This window comes from Salvelinus fontinalis, chromosome 9, assembly GCF_029448725.1.
Source record: "Salvelinus fontinalis isolate EN_2023a chromosome 9, ASM2944872v1, whole genome shotgun sequence".
NCBI classification, from domain to species: Eukaryota; Metazoa; Chordata; class Actinopteri; order Salmoniformes; family Salmonidae; genus Salvelinus; species Salvelinus fontinalis.
The window spans coordinates 19,010,624-19,025,895 of record NC_074673.1 but is presented as its reverse complement, the minus strand read 5'-3'; positions in this window follow the sequence as shown (position 1 = coordinate 19,025,895).

Below are 15,272 nucleotides of genomic sequence, written 5' to 3'. Positions count from 1 at the left end.
ATTCGGCATAGCCAAACACACAACACTGCATCACTATTGGTCTTTGTGTGAGGTATTGTTGTGTTGAAGGTACTGAACTGTCTGTTCAAGCAGTTTACACACAGTTCAGACACTCATCTGTACCACACAAGACATGCAGCCAGAGGTCTCTTCACAGTCCTCAGGTCCAGAACAGAGGCTGGGAAACGCAAAGTTTTAAATAGAGCCATGAATATATGACACTCTCTGCCACCCCAGGTAACACAAGCTAGCAATCAAACCAGTTAAAAACAGACAAAAGAACACCTTACTGCACAAAGGGGACTGTGAAGAGACACAGCCATTTTATATATATTGTATTGTAATTTGCACTGTACTATGCATTAGACCTAGATATTGTGTGTATATCCTAATATGTAGGCTATGTGTGATGTTTTAAGTTTATGTATTTCAGTCCTTGACTAATAATGTTCTGCACTATGTATTATGTCATGTTTCATGTGGACGCCAGGAAGAGTAGCTGATCAAATCAAATGTTATTTGTCAAATGCACCGAATACAACAGGTTTAGACCTTACCTTGAAATGCTTACTTACAACCCCTTAACCAACAATGCAGTTCAAGAAAGAGTTAAGAAAATATGTACTACATAAACTAAAAAATAAACTAAAGTAAAACATTTAATAAAAAGTAACAATAAAATAACAATAACCAGGTACCGGTATCGAGTCAATGTGCGGGGGTACAGGTTAGTCGAGGTAATTTGTACATGTAGGTAGGTGAAAAAAAGTGACTGCATAGATAATAAACAGTGAGTAGCAGCAGTGTAAAAACAAAAGGGGGGTCAATGTAAATAGTAAATAGTGGACATTAAGCCCTCGCTTGGCACAAGACACACACCAGGATAGTGATAAATCATATCGTCAATCTAAGTTCCCTGATAAACTAGAAAAAGAGTCACACTCCTCGCCAACAGACGAGCTTCTTGGGTTTGTAACGGAACTCTTTGGCTATGCGTGCGTGTCTAACAGTCACCAGACAGAGGTGCATTCTGACTACAGCCCGCGCATTCCACCAGACCTGGACTGTCAGGGCTTGCCAGGTTATGGTTGCTAATGGCTGCAGCATCAGCAATTTCACCACTTGGCCTAATACGCATGAGACCTGTCCAACAATGGTTTATTAGCCAACGCATTCATCCAAAAAGAGACCGTTATCGGCTGATAACCATGTCGCCACACCTTATCCTTCTGGTTAAACCCAAGCATGCTCTCAGTGGGGATCCAGCAGCCTTGCGAGTTGTCATTAAGACTGACGCCTCCCTGAGGGGACGGTGCGCAGTTTACGACGAATGCATAACGAACGGTCATTTAAATGCTTTGGAGCTGAAAGCGATTTGTCTGTATTTATTACATTTTGCCCCCAGGATAGAGGGGCATCACGTTCTGATTCCTTCCAACAACTCAGCCTCAATCACGTACATCAATCAACCGGGCCGAGTCCGCTCACTGTCCATGCACCAAGTGGCATCACGGATACATCTGTGGGCACACACACACCTGCGCTCACTGTCAGCATCGCACATTCCAGGCCGGTTGAATATAGGTGCTGACCTATTGTCGAGAGTTAAGCCTCAGTCTGCAGAGTGGCGTTTCCACCCACATGTGATAGAGGCGATTTGGCGCCAGTTCGAACGAGCCCATGTAGATCTGTTTGCATCTCGAAGGGCAACACACTGCAATGTTTGCTATTACATTCAGAACGACAACCCAACATTGGGTCACGATGCCTGGGCCCACCAATGGATTTCATGGCTGGCGGCTCTGGCTGCTCATGGCTGGCTGGCGGCTCTGGCTGCTCATGGCTGGCTGGCGGCTCTGGCTGCTCATGGCTGGCTGGCGGCTCTGGCTGCTCATGGCTGGCTGGCGGCTCTGGCTGCTCAAGGCTGGCTGGCGGCTCTGGCTGCTCATGGCTGGCTGGCGGCTCTGGCTGCTCAAGGCTGGCTGGCGGCTCTGGCTGCTCAAGGCTGGCTGGCGGCTCTGGCTGCTCAAGGCTGGCTGGCGGCTCTGGCTGCTCAAGGCTGGCTGGCGGCTCTGGCTGCTCAAAATCGGTCCGTACCTCACCATTTGTTGCGTCACTGACCTCTCCAGAGTCCTGGTAAGCAAACCTTTCACACAGGGGACCAAACAACATCCACACAGAACCAAGACACTCATACAGGTGAAAGTTGCCCACAACACAGTGATTATTAATTTTTTCCATTTCCCAAACACACTATCAAACCAATTTGTTAGAGCATTATCTACCCCAGAGTTCTCTGCCAATTCATGAGCTAATATGGTTAAACCAGCCAGGGCCTTGGTCACTGATCCGTCTGGAGCTGTGTTATCGGGGATGAAAGTACAGCATTCTGCTCCGAATATCACACACACACCACCCTTTTCAGCCAGTAACATATCCAAAGCTATCCTATTCTGCTACACCATTAGGCTTGTCGCCGCGGTTTGTTCTGCTAAACCTTTTATCACGTCTCTAGTATAGTTGATGAAATGCTGTTGGTTATAGTAGATATAATTAATCCAATCTACATTTTTATTGAGAGTCGACCACCAGAAGATGCTTGATTCCAAGCCAGCCCATATCTGATTCCTAGCTTTGAACTCATCTGGCACCCCCCTTGGAACTCCAATGCTATCAATGTAAACTCTATTGTCAAAAGATCCTGACGGAGCACTCCTTCTCTCTCTTCTACCTGGCTCTAGGTCCTTGTGTTTGATAAGGGTGAAGGGCATGCCTAACTGCACTAGTGCACAACTACTGGTCCAATTGGTAGGCAGGTTAGGCCACAGCGTCATACCTCCACACAGCCACCAAACATCCGCTCTAGGCCTTTTTATCATACTAAAGTCCTCGGAACTCAACCACCCAGTCAGGTCCCTCATTGTCTTGTCTGTTGTAACATTCTCTGTGGTATTGCATATTCTTACTTCCCCTACGTCCCATCCGTGTGTGACGTATCGAGCCATACAATAATAATGTCCTCCTGTAACTGTGAAAGGGGGAAGTCTGGATGTAATGGGTACATGGGGATACAGATAATGCAGATCAATGCAACTGTCATTCTCTGGCTTCCCTGCCTTCATGAACAGCTTTCCCATACAGGCCATTCTCCTGGGTGCTTCAATTCCATCAAATGGAACGGGAATGGTTGTCAACTGAGGTTTTGTTGTGGCGCAGGCATAACATTCTTCTTTCGCTACTGATCTGGCTGTATACTGAATCCATTCTAACCATAAGTTAGAATCCCCATAACCAGTTTCCACCTCGATCACTTCCTTAAGATCTTTCGTCTGCACTATCCGCACCGGCCCTTGACTCTGGACGACTCTGCTGTCGGTATCTGTTTTGTCAGGGGCTCTGCTTGTATTCTGGCTGACTATAGAGCTATCATCTGCCCTAACCTCTTCTACCCGGAATGGTACTAGGGTATCAACCGAAACTTGGTCAAATCTAACATACCATAACCCTAGATCCTCTTTCATTACATTTTTAATGGTAATACATACCTTTATGCAATACTTCTCTCGCTCCGGATTGCAGTCAAAAACCCTCACCTTCACTATACTCCACCTCCTTCCATACTGGGTATGTGGATTTATATAGCCCTCTCTCTCTCTGTGAGCTATGACCTGTTTCCATGAACTACACGGGGACCTGCACAGATATATTCCATAATGGCTCATAGTCCTAGACTGCCAAGGAGTCAGAGACCCCATTTGGTCTACATAGAACTCCACTGAGACATCCTTCCCGATCTCCACTCTCACTTCCTGTTTATCCAGATCAAGTGATCTCCTATGCTTGGTTAATACAAAATCCTCATTGTCTAAACTATGGGTTAAGTTACCACCTTCTGCATTCTCGGATGGGTCATGGTGTATTAGGAATACTGCTCCCACAATAAGACAGCTCAGACCAATCAGCACTCCTGTAAAGCCCCACCCTTTCCCGGAGAACATATCAGCAGCTAGAGGCCAGCCCATACTTTCACTTCTATGAACGCGCACAAGGAGGATAGGGCGGGGTCAGGGAATCTTCGTTAGAGAGGTAACCTACCGAACCCTATTGGTATTCGGTTCTTCTCCTAACTCTGTGATTGTTTGACAGTGTGTCTTACCCTCCTGCAATGTGTGATATGAACCCAGGTAGCTCTTTCAGCTATTCTCACCGCGAAGGCTGTCACCAGGAGAACTTGGTGTGGCCCCTCCCAACGTGGCCGCTTCCAGTCTTTTTCTTCAGTGATTGGACCCAGACCCAGTCTCCTGGCCCAATCTTGTGGGTAATCTCCTGTAGAGCTTAAAACTCTTGACATACGGGTTTGGTTAACTTCTTATGGCTGCAAGCCCGAAGCCAGGCACAATATGACAACAGCCACTTCAAGTGCAGGGCGCGAAATTCAAAATATATTTTTATAAATATTTAACTTTCACACATTAACAAGTCCAATACAGCATTTGAAAGATAAACATCTTGTGAATCCAGCCAACATGTCCGATTTTTAAAATGTTTTACAGCGAAAACACCACGTATATTTATGTTAGCTCACCACCAAATACAAAAAAGGACAGACATTTTTCACAGCACAGGTAGCATGCACAAAACCAACCTAACTAACCAAGAACTAACCAAACTAACCAAGAAACAACTTCATCAGATGACAGTCTTATAACATGTTATTCAATGAATCTATGTTTTGTTCGAAAAATGTGCATATTTGAGCTATAAATCAGTTTTACATTGCAGCTACCATCACAGCTACAGTCAGAAATGGCACCGAAGCAGCCAGAGTAATTACAGACACCAACGTCAAATACCTAAATACTCATAAAACATTTCTGAAAAATACATGGTGTACAGCAAATGAAAGACAGGCATCTTGTGATTCCAGCCAATATTTCCAATTTCTTAAGTGTTTTACAGCGAAAACACAATATAGCATTATATTAGCTTACCACAATAGCCAGAAACACAAGCCATTCCCCAGCAGCAAAAGTTAGCGATCGTAACAAACCAGCAAAAGATATATAATTTTTGACTAACCTTGATAAGCTTCATCAGATGACAGTCCTATAACATCAGGTTATGCATACACTTATGTTTTGTTCAAAAATGTGCATATTTAGAGCTGAAATCAGTGGTTATACATTGTGCTAACGTAGCATCTTTTTCCCACAACGTCCAGATATTTTTCTGGCACTCACATATTCTGACCAAATAACTATTCATAAACATAACAAAAAAATACATGTTGTATAGGAAATGATAGATACACGAGTTCTTAATGCAATCGCCGTGTTAGAATTCTAAAAATAACTTCATTACGATATGCAGTTTACGTTATGGCGAGAGCGTGCCCAAAACCTGGCCGCAAACTACTAGTACAACATGTTCGACAGATATATGAAATAACATCATAAAATGGGTCCTACTTTTGATGATCTTTCATCAGAATGTTGTACAAGGGGGGTCCTTTGTCGGGAACAATCGTTGTTTGGATTTAGAAATGTCCTCTTCTCCAGTCAATTAGCACGGAAAGCTAGCAAAGTGGCGCTAAGCTCTCCTTCGTGAACAAACGCAGACAACGCAACACGCCTAACGTCCCGAAAAAATTTCAATAATCTAATAAAACTATATTGAAAAAACATACTTTACGATGATATTGTCACATGTATCAACTAAAATCAAAGCCGGAGATATTAGTCGTCTATAACGACAGCTGTACAGAAGGCAAAACCAGGTCCCTTCACACGCTCTCCAGAAAACAGGAAACTGGTGACACGTCATACAAAGACCATTTATTCGAGCCCAGATCAAGTTATACACTCAATTTCTTCTCTCACTGCCTGTCGACATCTAGTGGAAGACGTATGAAGTGCATGTATTCTAATAAATATCAAGGACCTTTATAGGCAGGCCCTAGAACAGAGCATCGATTTCAGATTGTCCACTTCCTGTCAGGAAGTTTGCTGCAAAATGAGTTCTGTTTTACTCACAGATATAATTCAAACGGTTTTAGAAACTAGAGAGTGTTTTCTATCCAATAGTAATAATAATATGCATATTGTACGAGCAAGAATTGAGTACGAGGCCGTTTGAAATGGGCACCTTTTATCCGGCTACTCAATACTGCCCCTGCAGCCCAAACAGGTTAATGAACAGTCTTCTCATGTGTTCTGCTAGTATATCTTCAACCTATATGTCTACTTGTTCTGGTCCCTAACTCTGGCTGTAACAGTGGTCCTCCTCCCCTTCAACCGAAGAGGAGGAGTAGTGATGGAACCAAGGCGCAGCGGGTTGTGAACACATAATTTATTTGAAGACAAGACGAAAAAACACGAACTTCACTATAACTAACAAAACAACAAACGGAGTAGACAGACCTGGACGACGAACTTACATAAACACGAAGAATGCACGAACAGGGAAAAATAGACTACACAAAATGACGATGTACAAAAACAAACCGAACAGTCCCGTATGGTGCGACAAACACTGACACAGGAGAAAACCACCCACAACAAACACAGTGAAACAACCTACCTAAATATGACTCTCAATTAGAGGAACGCCAAACACCTGCCTCTAATTAAGAGCCATACCAGGCAACCCTTAAACCAACATAGAAACAGAAAACATAGAATGCCCACCCAAACTCACATCCTGACCAACTAACACATTCAACAAACTAACAGAAATAGGTCAGGAACGTGACATAAACCCCCCCCCCCCATAAGGTGCGAACTCCGGGCGCACCAGCACAAAGTCTAGGGGAGGGTCTGGGTGGGCATCTGACCACGGTGGTGGCTCAGGCTCAGGGCGAGGTCCCCACCCCACCATAGTCAATCCCAGCTTACATCTCCCCCTACAAATGACCACCCTCATATTACACCCACTAAAACTTTTGGGTAACATCGACACAAGGGGCAGCACCGGGATAGAGGGATAGCTCAAGACAGAGAGGTAGCTCAGGATAGAGAGGTAGCTCAGGATAGAGAGGTAGCTCAGGATAGAGGGGCAACTCCGGACTGAAAGGCAGCTCCGGACAGAGAGACAGCTCTGGACTGAGGGGCAGTTCTGGATAAATAGCCGCTCTGGGCTGAGGGACAGCTCATGACTGGCTGACGGCTCTGGACGCTCATGGCTGGCTGACGGCTCTGGACGCTCATGGCTGGCTGACGGCTCTGGACGCTCATGGCTGGCTGACGGCTCTGGACGCCCATGGCTGGCTGACGGCTCTGGACGCCCATGGCTGGCTGACGGCTCTGGACGCCCATGGCTGGCTGACGGCTCTGGACGCCCATGGCTGGCTGACGGCTCTGGACGCTCATGGCTGGCTGACGGCTCTGGACGCTCATGGCTGGCTGACGGCTTTGGACGCTCATGGCTGGCTGACGGCTCTGGACGCTCATGGCTCACTGGCGGCTCTGGCAGATCCTGTCCGGTTGGCGGCTCTGGCAGATCCTGTCTGGTTGGCGGCTCTGGCAGATCCTGACTGACGAATAGCTCTAGCGGCTCCTGACTGACTAACGGCTCTGGCAGATCCTGTCTGGTTGGCGGCCTTGGCAGATCCTGTCTGGTTGGCGGCTCTGGCAGATCCTGTCTGGTTGGCGGCCCTGGCAGATCCTGTCTGGTTGGCGGCCCTGGCAGATCCTGTCTGGTTGGCGGCCCTGGCAGATCCTGTCTGGTTGGCGGCCCTGGCAGATCCTGTCTGGTTGGCGGCCCTGGCAGATCCTGACTGACGAATGGCTCTAGCGGCTCCTGACTGACTAACGGCTCGGGACAGACAGGCGGCTCTAATGGCTCGGGACAGACGGATGGCTCAGACGGCGCTGGGGAGACGGATAGCTCAGATGGCGCTGGGGAGACGGATGGCTCAGATGGCGCTGAGGAGACGGATGGCTCAGATGGCGCTGAGGAGACGGATGGCTCAGATGGCGCTGAGGAGACGGATGGCTCAGATGGCGCTGAGGAGACGGATGGCTCAGATGGCGCTGAGGAGACGGATGGCTCAGATGGCGCTGAGGAGACGGATGGCTCAGATGGCGCTGAGGAGACGGATGGCTCAGATGGCGCTGAGGAGACGGATGGCTCAGATGGCGCTGAGGAGACGGATGGCTCAGATGGCGCTGAGGAGACGGATGGCTCAGATGGCGCTGCGGAGACGGATGGCTCAGATGGCGCTGCGGAGACGGATGGCTCAGATGGCGCTGCGGAGACGGATGGCTCAGATGGCGCTGCGAGACGGATGGCTCAGACTGATCCTGTCTGGCGGAAGGCTTTGGCTGCTCCTGTCTGGCGGAAGGCTCTGTAGGCTCATGGCAGACGGGCAGTTCATGCGGTGCTTGGCAGACGGACAGTTCAGGCGCCGTTGGGCAGACGGCAGACTCTGGCCGGCTGAGACGCACTGTAGGCCTGGTGCGTGGTGCCGGAACTGGAGGCACCGGACTGGAGACACGCACTTCAAGCCTAGTGCGGGGAGCAGGGACAGGGCACACTGACTTCTCAAAGCGCACTATAGACCTAGTGCGTGGTACCGGCACTAGTGGCACCGGACTGAGTGCACGCACCTCAGGACGAGTACGGGGAGAAGGAACAGTGTGTACAGGGCTCCGGAGACGCACAGGTGGCTTAGTGCGTGGTGCCGGAACTGGAGGCACCGGGCTGGAGACACGCACCATAGAGAGAGTGCTTGGAGGAGGAACAGGGCTCTGGAAACGCACTGGAAGCCTGGTGCGTGGTGTAGGCACTGGTGGTACTGGGCTGGGGCGGGGAGGTAGCGCCGGAAATACCGGACCGTACAGGCGTACTGGCTCCCTTGAGCACCGAGCCTGCCCAACCTTACCTGGTTGAATGCTCCCCGTCGCCCGACCAGTGCGGGGAGGTGGAATAACCCGCACCGGGAAATGTAGGCGAACCGGGGACACCATGCATAAGGCTGGTGCCATGTAAGCCGGCCCAAGGAGACGTACTGGTGGCCAGATATGTAGAGCCGGCTTCATGGCACTTGGCTCAATGCTCAATCTAGCCCTACCAGTGCGGGGAGGTGGAATAACCCGCACTGGGCTATGCACACGTACAGGAGACACCGTGCGCTCTACTGCGTAACACGGTGTCTGCCCGTACTCTCGCTCTCCACGGTTAGCCTGGTAAGTGGGCGCAGGTCTCCTACCTGCCCTTGGCCCACTACCTCTTAGCCCCCCCCCAATAAATTTTTGGGTGGTACTCACAGGCTTTTCGGGCTTCCGTGCTAGACGCGTCCCCTCGTAACGCCGGTTCCCTTCTCCGGTTGCCTCTGCTCTCCTCAGTGCCTCCAGCTGTTCCCATGGGAGGCGATCCCTTCCAGCCAGGATGTCCTCCCATGTGTAGCAACCTTTACCGTCCAACACATCGTCCCAAGTCCATTCCTCCTTCTTGCGCTGTCCCTTCCTCCGATTACACCGCTGCTTGATTCTGGATTGGTGGGTGGTTCTGTAACGGTGGTCCTCCTCCCCTTCAACCGAAGAGGAGGAGTAGTGATGGAACCAAGGCGCAGCGGGTTGTGAACACATAATTTATTTGAAGACAAGATGAAAAAACACGAACTTCACTATAACTAACAAAACAACAAACGGAGTAGACAGACCTGGACGACGAACTTACATAAACACGAAGAACGCACGAACAGGGAAAAATAGACTACACAAAATGACGATGTACAAAAACAAACCGAACAGTCCCGTATGGTGCGACAAACTCTGACACAGGAGACAACCACCCACAACAAACACAGTGAAACAACCTACCTAAATATGACTCTCAATTAGAGGAACGCCAAACACCTGCCTCTAATTAAGAGCCATACCAGGCAACCCTTAAACCAACATAGAAACAGAAAACATAGAATGCCCACCCAAACTCACATCCTGACCAACTAACACATACAACAAACTAACAGAAATAGGTCAGGAACGTGACACTGGCCTTCTATTTGTGCTACCTGATTAGCTAAACTGCCCTCCATTATTTAAAGAAATAGCTCCTAGTAAACCAACTCTAGGGATAATATCTTGACCTAATATTTCAGTCACCATAATCATAACAGTCAGTATCAAATAGGGGTTGTTTCCAAATATTGGCTAAATGTCTCACTGTTTGGCATTTTCTGATCTCATGGATTTTAGAAAAAACATGTCTATGGTGGCAATCTCTAAAGTAATTACATAGGTTGATTAAGGTTCTCTCGATCCTATCAATAATCCGGAATCACCACAGATGTCATATATCCCTGTCCCATTGGCCTGAATTAGGTTCTAAATACTTAACCTAAATCTACCATTAATCCAAGGCTATCCCATTTCTTTCTTCTCATTGGTTCAAATTACAAACATGTGAAATAACTATAAAACTCGTTCATAATTATCAATTACCTTAAAGTCAGTATCACAAATGACCTCAAATTCATTATCCAAATGGCCCCCCCATGAGGCTGATCAGACCACAACGGAAAGCCATGATAGAGGTCAAAGGTCATACCACCCTTTTACAGTCGTGTTCCATACTATATTAGACAAATTAAAGAAAAACCATCAAACATTTTCTACATGTATCCCAGGTTCCCAGAACATTCCCTTATCAAAAGAACTTGCGTGTTTAATTAAAACTCAGAAAAGAAAACTTCTAAAATTCCATATGTGTGTACCCATTTAAGATATTGTGTCTCTAGGAAAATGGAAATCTCCTCAAACCCAAAGGTTAAAAACAAACCAAACATTTCCAGAAAACCCATTATACTCCCTCCAATCATAAGTTCCCCCTAATTTAACATACGACTTGACTAGTTTGGCCCAAGCTTGCTTTGCAACATTAAAACCCATTTAGTCTGTCTGCAAACAGTCTCTCAAAGTGCTTGATAGGAATACCCTGCCATTAGACACACACAACTATGATTAATGTGCACTGTCCCTTTAAAATAAAATGAACCCAACCTGCAATCCTCTTTACCGTCCTAACATGGTTCCACGTAATGGAAACAGATTATAATGTTAGAATACTTGAACTTTCTGTTCCAATTCACTAGTGTTACCTAAACAATCAAACCAAAAATCAATAACCAGAAACTATCCCAAAACTTTTACGATTCAACTATTCAGACCTGAATCTCTTACAGCCAAATATAGCCCAGTGAGCACGACTAACTGTCCTCTTCTTACCAGTGGACAAGAATATAACTTCTCATTAACTTCCTGCCTTATTGATATAGTACGATTAAAACCAAACTTTACACTTTACAACTGTCCCTTCTTTCGGTTTCACCTTTATGGATTGTTCCAGCCTTAAAAGTAACCTGTAAATTGCCAAAATGTATAACCTACATCAGTCAATCCATAAGAATAAAAACACATTTCGATGGGCACAACTCTATCTTAATTATCTCTCCGTTACTATTTAGAATTCATTAGATTTAGGTAATTGTCTCTTCTGTGATTCAGCATTTTAAATACGACTCCATCCTCAATACGTTATTCCAGCGGACCATTTAGGCAAGACAACGTATTCCATCGGAATCGCCCCGCTATTATTTAGAATGGATGAGTCTTTCAATTTAACCTAAACAAGCTATTAAAACGTTCAGTTTATATCCTAAACAAACACTAACTAACCGTATCTCTCCCGGCAAAACATATCAGTATTTGAATTACAATCATAATTAATTTTAGTCTATCGGTGCCTAGGCTGAGATACGAACATGAGTCTCCCGCGTGGTAGGCAAGAATTTTACAAAGTTTACCGCTGGACCACCATCACTATTGGAATGACGGAGCCTCCCCGCAAACAACCCTATTATTATAATTGTCTGTTTATAGACATATTGTACAGACTATGGTCATACATAATTCTAATCAATTTCATACTCATACAATTATACGGCTTCAGGGTTCAGAGTGGATTATTCTAGTCATTCATATAAATTCCATCAACAGGTTACCTGTGGCAGTTATAGAGACTATACAGAGTGCTAGGGATCCTTCACAAAAACTAATTTTCATGCATTCAGGTGGCAAGTGTTTGCGCACTGGTGCGAGGCGTATAGTAAATACCCACAGCACTGCAGTATCTAAATAATACTGACCTTTCTTCAGAGTAGATTTTCCCCTGTCCCTGTCACGTTCCTGACCTTATTTCCTTTGTTTAGTCTTTGTTTAGTTGGTCAGGACGTGACCTGGGTGGGTATATTCTATGTTTTGTGTTTCATTGGTTTAGGTGTGTCTTATTGCCCTGATATGGTTCTCAATCAGAGGCAGGTGTTTTACGTTGTCTCTGATTGGGAACCATATTAAGGTAGGCTGTTTTCACTGTTTGTTTGTGGGTGATTGTTCCTGTTCGTGCGTTCATTGGTTTTTCTATGTTCACTAGTTCAGGACTGTAGCGTCGTTGGTTTCGTTCTGTTTATTGTTTTGTTCGTTTTGAAGAGTATTCAAATAAATATGGATACATACCACGCTGCCATTTGGTCCTCCTCTCTTCCACATTACGACGATCGTTACACCCCCTCCTTTCCATTCAGAGGAAGAGGAACGACTCTGCCCTGTCAGTGTGCTTTGGCTAATGTTGATCCGATGAGCAGCATACACCACTCTGACCAGTTGTATGTGTGCTTTGGTACACAAGCCAAGGCTTTGTCCAGAGAACAACTTTCTTGCTGGATAGTTGAAGTTATCTCTTTAGCATACTCCTCTGCAGGGAAGACTCCCCCAGAGGGACTTAAACACATTCTACTAGAGGTGTGGCAACATCTTGGACGCTATTTCGGGGGCGTTACATTGGACGATGTATGTGCGGCAGCTTCTTGGGCTACACCTCACATTTGTCAGGTTGTATAGTCTTGACATGACTGGGTCTTCGTTGTCACACAGTACTGACTTTGTTCCCACAAACATATACTGTACACATCCCTTTAGGTTGTACATGTCCAAACTATAACCCCTTCTACCAGAGCATAGCCGTAGAAGTAGGTTATTCTTTACGATGGCCTGTGTTATCTATTTCTTATTAATTGTATCACATAGCCTGCAGGCTTTGCCTGTCTTATCCCAGTCTTGAGTATGTTATATCAGGGTTATTCCCTTTTGGCCACTTGACTGTGTCAGGCAGGCTGCGCAGTGGTGCCCGTCCTGGTGACCAACAAGGTTGGTTATATACGATATAGCATAGTAAAAACTTGAGTTTGAATGATGTAAAACAAATGAGTTGTACTACAACCCTGGTTTTACTAATAAAGAACAACAGTTCTTACTAACGCAGCCTTGCTGGCGCCCATTACATGGCTGAATGGGTCATTAGTGACACTCTCCGGCAGGCCAGTGTGTAGTATACCCTTATGTTGCTGTCTGGAGACAATTTATAAAATAGTAAGACCTCTCGTTCTTCATTCGTAAAACCAGTGTTGTAGTACAACCCATTCGTTGTTTTCTTTACTATAAGCCAATATGTATTTCATATACAGGGATTTGCATTGTGGCCTATGAAATGGGTTTAGGTAAAGGGCCAGCGTCACGTTTTATTCAGTGCCCTATAAAATAGCCTTTGCTGAGTCCATAGCTTATAAAATATAGACAAAGCCATTTATTACCCCATTGTTTCCTATGAGTGTCAATTCAGCTTGTCACCATCTTGCTACATGGAGGAGTTTTTGTAAACATTGCATGCACAGTTTCAGCTACTACTCTAGGAAGTGACGTTGCAGGCTAGCTCAGTGCTCCCCACTTATTCAGTATCTGAAGTTGAAGGCTGACCAATGTACTGCAGGCAGCCATTAGCAACTAAATTATCCTTTTAACTTGCCCTATGCAGAAATTGCTCCGGCATTTCCTGGTTGCTAAAACTCCAATAGTTCGCCTATTTTGAGTTTGTGACAAAATAAGCTAGTGTAGTGCAGCGAATCATTGTACCATCTAAACCGATGTGAAATATTTTCCATAACCAAAAATGTCGTTTCAGCTAATTTGAAGCTAGTGTATAAAACCAAAAGATGCAACAAAAAAAACTCAAGAAGGAAAGCATATAACACACATAGAACAGATCTTCCGCTTATCAGACTTGCTTCAAGTAGAATAATAGATTATAACTCACGTTTCTATGTGAATTTGGTAGGGTCACCCAAAAAGTGACATATTGCCACTTTAAAGGACATACATCTTGTAAAATATAATAAATTATTGGTACCATGATTGTATTCTATGTTTTTTTATACAACTGTTACGAACCCCTTTGGCCCTGCAGTCTAGGGGGGATGGAAACGAGACCCGTAACATATCTCATGCAAATCATGACAGTGAAAAGAAACAGTGAGAACTAAAAAACAGACAACCTAAATCTGTCAAACACTTTAGGTTTATTTTTAAAACACACGGTAATGTGGTGTGGGAAAAAAGGGGCTGAGCTGGACCCAAAGGAAGAAATAATAAATATATATTTTTTAAACTTAGCTAGTCTAGCCTGCTTCATGAACAGCTAGTTAACTAACCAATAAAATACAATGGGTGGTCCGCCCAGTTCTAACTAGGGTACTTAGACAAAGTTTTCCTTCGGGTAATGTATGCCCATGGGCGACTTGGCTTGGTATCCCCTTTTCCCACCAACAAACAAACAGTCATACACCACAACAATACATACTCACATAATAATGGACAAATGTGACATGTAGGCACAAAAACAAAAGAGAGATAGCTTCAGAAACAACTGATTAGGTTTCTTTTAAACCAAGGGAAAGGGGATGTGATTGGGTAAGGGAAAATGAGCAGGTGTGTCTTCAGATTGGCGACTGATTGGCGACTGATGACTGCCACCTGTGACTAGGGCAGAAGAAGAGAAAACAAATACACACAGGATACCTGTATCCATAACAATAACTATCCACAAATATTGACCAAGAAGATCGCCATTTTCCCATTCAATATAATGGGAAATCCTGTTAATGGGAGATCCTGTTTTCTGGAAACAATGCCTGCAGTTCTGCGGTCGGCCTTCAACTTGAATTCGTCAATGTGAGGGGGCAGATGTTCACCCTTGGTCAGTCCCCAAAACAGTGGAAAGAGTGCCTGTGACATTATTTTCGCTTTTGGACCTTAATAAGGTGACACTCCACATTTACTGGATTGGTTGAACAGTGCAGAGGAGAACCTCCCCTAACAGTGTTTGTCTTCTCGTCAAGGCCAGTATGTTTTAGGCTAGGAGATCTTGTTTCAGGCGTTTCT